The following is a 6,360-nucleotide window of genomic DNA, read 5'->3' as shown; positions in this document are numbered from 1 at the left end:
GCCATGAAACTCACCATTCCACTTGCCTGTCCCCATTCTCAGTCCTCCAGTCTCCCATCACGTCCTCACTAATGAGCAAATGTCTCCTCATCTCCCTCCTCGGTGCCATTTGTCTCTCTCTGTCTCCCTCTTCTCGCTTGGTTTCTCTTCGATCCTTCAGAGCTCTCTGTTTTTCCATGCCACCTTAACTCGCCACCTGTCTCGCGCCTGCAATTCTCTCCACATCTTCCATGTCCTCCCTTGCACCTCACCTTGCTGACTCCTATCCCTCCATCCATTGCTGCTCTTTTTTATCCCGAGGGATGCAAAGACTCAAATCAGACCCCACAGTATCAACTCTTCCTGTTTTTCTGCTGAAGACATAGTTTCGAGCCAGCCTTTGGTACAATAGGCTGTCGAGTGAGCAAATATTTTCTAGGGTTTTCAAAATCACCAAACCTTCAAGAAAAGCTGCATGTCTTGCCCTTACGTGCGTCACATTTCTACACCTGTGCTGTCAGACATGTCCTGTTTGGTGTGTGACTAAAAACGTTGCATTCTGACCCCGGCTGGTGGCAGGGTTCAGTATAAAATAGATGTAAGAATGCGCGTGCAAATCGTCGCCTGTCCTCTAAAGGGCTTTAAATGGTCAAAAGGACAAGATTTACAAATTTACATTCTGAAATCCACTTCTGGCTCTGTGTAACATGGCAACCTATATAACAGACGTGGACAACATATGGCCCGAGTGCCAAAAGTGGCCCTTGGACTATCTCCATATGGCCCCCAATGTCCCAAATTGTGACAGCGCAACTTTTGTTGATAAAAACCTGTGTTTCATCCGGGAAGCTCAAGGAAGTTTAAATTAAACACCTTGGGGGAAAAATATCAAAAACATTTAGATAAAGGTAGGCTAAAACTTTGTGTTGTTACTTTGAGTTGTTTTCCCGGACTAGACTGAACCTTAAAACTCCCAAAAAGTAAAAGTAAAATTGTATTATAACAAACGTGTTGTCAGAAGAGCCAGTTGACAGAGAATGTATTTTATTCCTAAAGAGAATTGGAGGAGACATACACTGCCTGGCCAAAAAAAAAAAAAAAAGTCTCCACCTGGATTTAACTAAACAAATAGGTACGAGCCTCCTATTGGATAATTACTGCATGGGCGATTATCTTTCAGCTGACAACAACCCAACTGATGCAATGAGCTGCTTCTCATTTCTTAAACAACCATGTCGAAAGACACATCGCATGGTCGTGAAAAAGATGTCAGTCTGTTTGAGAAGGGTCAAATCATTGGCATCAAGCAGTGAAAACATCTAAGGAGATTGCAGAATCTACTAAAATTGTGTTAAGAACTGTCCAACGCATTATTAAAAACTGGAAGGATAGTGGCTGGAAAAAAAAATCCTGAATGATCGTGATCGGCGATCACTTAAACGTTTGGTGAAATCAAATTGAAGAAAAAACAACAGTAGAACTCAGGGCTGTGTTTAATAGTGAAAGTAAGAACATTTCCACATGCACAATGCGAAGGGAACTCAAGGGATTGGGACTGAACAGCTGTGTAGCCTAAAGAAAACCACTAATCATTGAGGATAACTGGAGAAAAGGCTAGGGAGCATAAAGATTGGACTGTGGAGCAATGGAAGAAGGTCATGATGAGTCCAGATTTACCCTGTTCCAGACTGATGGGCGCATCAGAGTAAGAAGAGAGAAAGGTGAAGTGATGCACCCATCATGTCTAGTGCCTAGTCATCAGTGCAAGATGTTGGTGAAAAATTAATGCAGCACTGGCTGGAAATAGATCTTGTGACATTGCAGAAGCTTATCGAAACAATGCCACAACGAATGCATGCTGTAATCAAAGCTAAAGGCGGTCCAACAAAATATTAGTGTGACCTTTTATTTTTTGGTGACAACTTTTTTTGGCCAGGCAGTGTATTTATCAAGCATGCTAACTATGCTACAAGAAAAAGGCAGAAAAATGTCTTCCAGATGACCCTTCTTAAAGAATATTAATTTTTCAGTTCTCATTGCACCCCTTTGATTGGTTTAAATATCTGGATTTCTAGTTCAAGTATATTTATTATCCCTAAAGGGCAATTAGTTTCACAGTCAGTAGCACATAAAACATCCATACTAGACAAGACATTAAGACATTAAAATAACAGTACAGAAATCATCATTGTTCGTTGAGAAGCCTGATGGCTACATGATTGTCTGTTGATCCTACATCCAGGCAGCAGATACCTGCATCCAGATAGAAGCAACCTGAACTCACCATGGAGTGGGTGATCAGGATCTGCCAGAATCAGCCTGGCCTTGTTCACTGACCTCACCGTGTGTAGGTCAGTGAGGTTCTGTAGGGCTATGCCAGCAGTTTTGCTGCACATCCAGACAATCCCCAAGAGTTTAATCCTGTTTTTGCATGTCAAAAGTCCAGATGAGTCAAAAGTCAAGAAAAGTCCAGATGAAGGTAAAAGTTAAAAGAGACTCGGTAAAACATGAATAAAACAGTCTCGTAAAAAATAGAATCAACATTAAAACCACAGAGTTTCAAATAAAAATGCATTCTCTGATGGACCTTCTTACAAAGTGAGTCTACATGTGCATCAAAGGTCAGTTTGTCATCAACATTTCCCAGATATTTATATTTATATTGGCCCTCTGGAGGAAAAAATGTTGCCCACTCCTGCTTTGAGGACAATTTTTATACCATAAAACCTCTACAATGAAACATAGGTCTCCCTAATCATGACTTGTATTCGGCACCATGTCATGTTCAGGTTCATGATTGGTTGGAGCCAACAGTCTGGACGTGTCATCGACCAATGACCAAGGGTCACACAAAGACACAAGAAGGTACATAGAGCTAAAGCCATTTTAGAACTGCTAATAGAACTAACATGCATAATTTTAAACAGTGGTAAGAAACTGGAACCAGAGAAAAGCAAAATGTGTCAGTGTATGTGTACTGTATATACGATGTAAGCTCCTTGCACAAGGAACTTGGGATTTCAACTGTTGCTGGGACGTGACCGTGCAAACCACTACACCACTTAGCCTCCTAAGCTTCTGTTTAAAGTCAGAACATTTCCCTAACCCTAACCAAATAGTCTTTAATTCCTAAATATTTTAAACTGAAATTCAAAGGACTAACCAGTTACTTTAAATTGCCCTAACTGAGCCATCTTGATCTTAACTTCTAACTTCTTGAAGTCTAAACCAAATGCTGTACTTTAAATGGTTTGACCAACCCCCTTCACCTAATCATTGTCAGTCCTAGTGAGAAACATTTTAATGTTTAAAGTTTACAACATGATTTAAAAAACGTTTTTGTTGTTTTAATACAACTTTTTTTTTTCTCGCTCGCTCCAGAGCAAGACGGATGCTTTTTCTTCCCTCTCCTGCTTCCCTCCTGCTTTTTTTGCTCTCTGTCCTGTGTGTCAGAGCTTCTATTTACACGTCTTCCGAATCGTAAATTACTGTCATGGATCTGGTCAGCTGGACTTTCAATGCAATTGATAACATTTTTTCAACCAAGCGACAGGGTTCTGGAGAGCCCTCATGCCCCGCTGAGACGCACGCGGCAGGGTACGTCACACGGGGGGGTTTGGAAGCTGATGTGCCTTTCTGTGTTGTCTCAGGAGGATGCCGAAGATGTACTGGATTTATGATAGCAGGGTTTCTGCTTTTTGGCACCGCCGGATACCTATGTTAACGGCTATTAAAGAAGACGGCGGCAGCAGTTTCGGCCATGGCAAAGCTGCCAACCTTATGTGAAGGATTGGTTCATGCTTCAAACACTCAGACTCAGCTGATTCACAAGCTCAACCATAAGATGGAAGCGATTTATGAGAATCGTAGGCCACTTGTGGCTTCTGGGACTCGCCAGCATGTTGGGAACGACCTTGGAGGAAGCTAATAAGCACGGATCAGCGGAAAGCCCACAAATCTGGTCATTTTGGATATCGAAAGTACCACTACCAAGGCTGACGAGAAATAACAGTCTGCCTGCATAAAGAAAATCTGTGGCTTATCTGAATCTGACTTCCCCGCTCAGTCTTGACCAGGCCAACTTCTCAAATTTCTCCTGGGATGTGTGTAAAGAAGAATCTGTGTATCCATCCTCTGCGCAACTCCCCTCCCCCGAGAACTTCTGTGAATGCACAGAGCTGTACCGGCTGACACCAACATCTTATCAGGACTATGGTGCTATCTGGAAGTTCTTCATGGACAAATCTCACCGTCTTGTCGTCAAATGCGTATGTAATGTGTTTATAAATGTGCTTTCTGGTAGATTTTTTTAATGCCTAAAACGTTTAACTTTATAATACCTACAATACTGCTTTTTAGGGGCCGAGATGGTGTAGAGGCAGGGCAGCCGGCTTGGGACCTGAAAGTCCCAGGTTCAATCCCCAGTCACTGCACATCACATGGCGTCTCTGGGCAGCACGCCTCATCCCCAAAATGCCTCCCGGGCACCTTCAATAGCTGCCCACTGCACCACCTGGTGGTGGATGGGTTAAATGCAGAGACCAATTTCACCATCGTATGGAAACATACAGTGCTGACATTGTGATGACATTATTATTATTATTTATGTTTGAACTTGTTTCTCTTGCCTCAGTAAAACCAAACAGACTTAAACGATGGACAGTTATGTGTTTAACTATATTTTTGAGTGACCAGGAAGGACTTTTTGACTTGTTGCATCCTAAACAGTCTTTTGGTGAATGTTTTAGAAAATTCTGTCAGATTCTATTTTTTTCAGCTTTATCTGTCAATGCATGTGGATATAAAAATTTATTATGGCACAAGTAAAAAAAAAAAACTAAATTAAAACAAAAATACAATATAGACACTGAGAATCTTCACCAGCATATCAACTAAGTTTGAACGCAATCATTCACAAGTTATTTCCATTTATCAAACATAAACATCACGCCAGATGTTAAATTAATATTTGTTTCCTAAAACGAGTCATAATGAGGGAATTTTCTATACGGAGTTCATATTTTCAAACTCTTAATCTGAGAAGCTTCAAAATGATACGTAAATTATTTCAATTTGGCAATTTATCACAACAATTAAATGAAGGGATGCATCAGCCGGCAGATTAAAATGCTAATTTTCAAAAGAAAATAAACATCTTAAGACAAAGGATTATTACTGAAGACATACCTGGTACTCAAAACTGATCTAAAGGTAGATTAGGGAAATTATATACATTTTAAGATACTTGGATCGCTAGATAGTGCTTTTAAGGACTCATTTTTATGCAAATTCAGTTATGGCAAAATGAATGTTTTTCCTCTTTCTGCACTGCATCTTGTGCTCGTTCGGACGCATTATAGATGACATAATTGTTGTGATGTCATTGTGTGAGGCTTCATCATCCTCTTCGTCTTTTTCGCTCATCAGTTTCCTCTGGTCCTTTCCACACTGCATCTGTTGATTTCTCTCTCATCCCCCACCCCCCACCCCCAATTCCCTCCTTTCCCTTCCGTCTCACTGTGTGTGTGATCTCAGGTGTAGTATACGTGTGGGTGGAGGTCGGATTAGGGGGTGGGGGGTGTTTTATTTATTGTATTTCTTCTTCTGTCCTGAACTGATGCAGTGGTGGCACTTTTACAGACAGAAGAACCATCTGCACTGAGCTCTCTGGGTTTGGTTTGTTTCTGCTCTTGTGTGGCACAGCAAGCCCAGATGGAGGGTTTGATGCAGTTACCTCAGGAGTGTGGGCATCACTGCGCCCCCTACTGACACATTATGTTTTCACCAACAGCCGAAAGATGGATTCCCTGAAGACAAAAGGCTGTAGGTGGAGTTTAGAGGCAGGGCCATCTGCCTGCTGTAGAAGGCCTCTTCTGTAGAGAACCCCTTCTAAGGTCTGTATCTGCATTATTAATAAGTGGGTGGGCTTCTGTGGACAGCCACCTAATGTCTCATTAAATCAAGTTTTATCCAACTATACCAAGATTTGTCCCACTAGTATAGTGGGACAAATTAATATACCAAGATTTGTACTTGATTTATACCACTATACTAGTGGTCTTGTGATCTTGGTATATTCTAAGATTTGTCCCACTAGTATAGTGGGACATATATTATCCCACTATACTAGCTATACCAATGTCTGTCCCATTTGTTTAAGATTTGTCTCACTATGCTAAGATTTGTCCCACAGATTACACCAAAGTCTGACCCACTTATTATACAGAGATTTGTCCCATTACCCAGAGTTGTCCCACTGACTATATCCAGATTTGTCCCATTATTCCAAGATTTGTTCAAGTTTACCAAGATTTGTCACAATAAACCAAGATTTGTCCCACAATGCTAAGATTTGTCCCACTATACCAAGATTTGTCCCAC

Source organism: Nematolebias whitei, chromosome 1 (genome assembly GCF_014905685.2).
Source record: "Nematolebias whitei isolate Nwh7 chromosome 1, NemWhi1, whole genome shotgun sequence".
Lineage (NCBI taxonomy): Eukaryota > Metazoa > Chordata > Actinopteri > Cyprinodontiformes > Rivulidae > Nematolebias > Nematolebias whitei.
The sequence above is the reverse complement of the archived record's forward strand: the minus strand, read 5'-3'. Positions refer to the sequence as shown.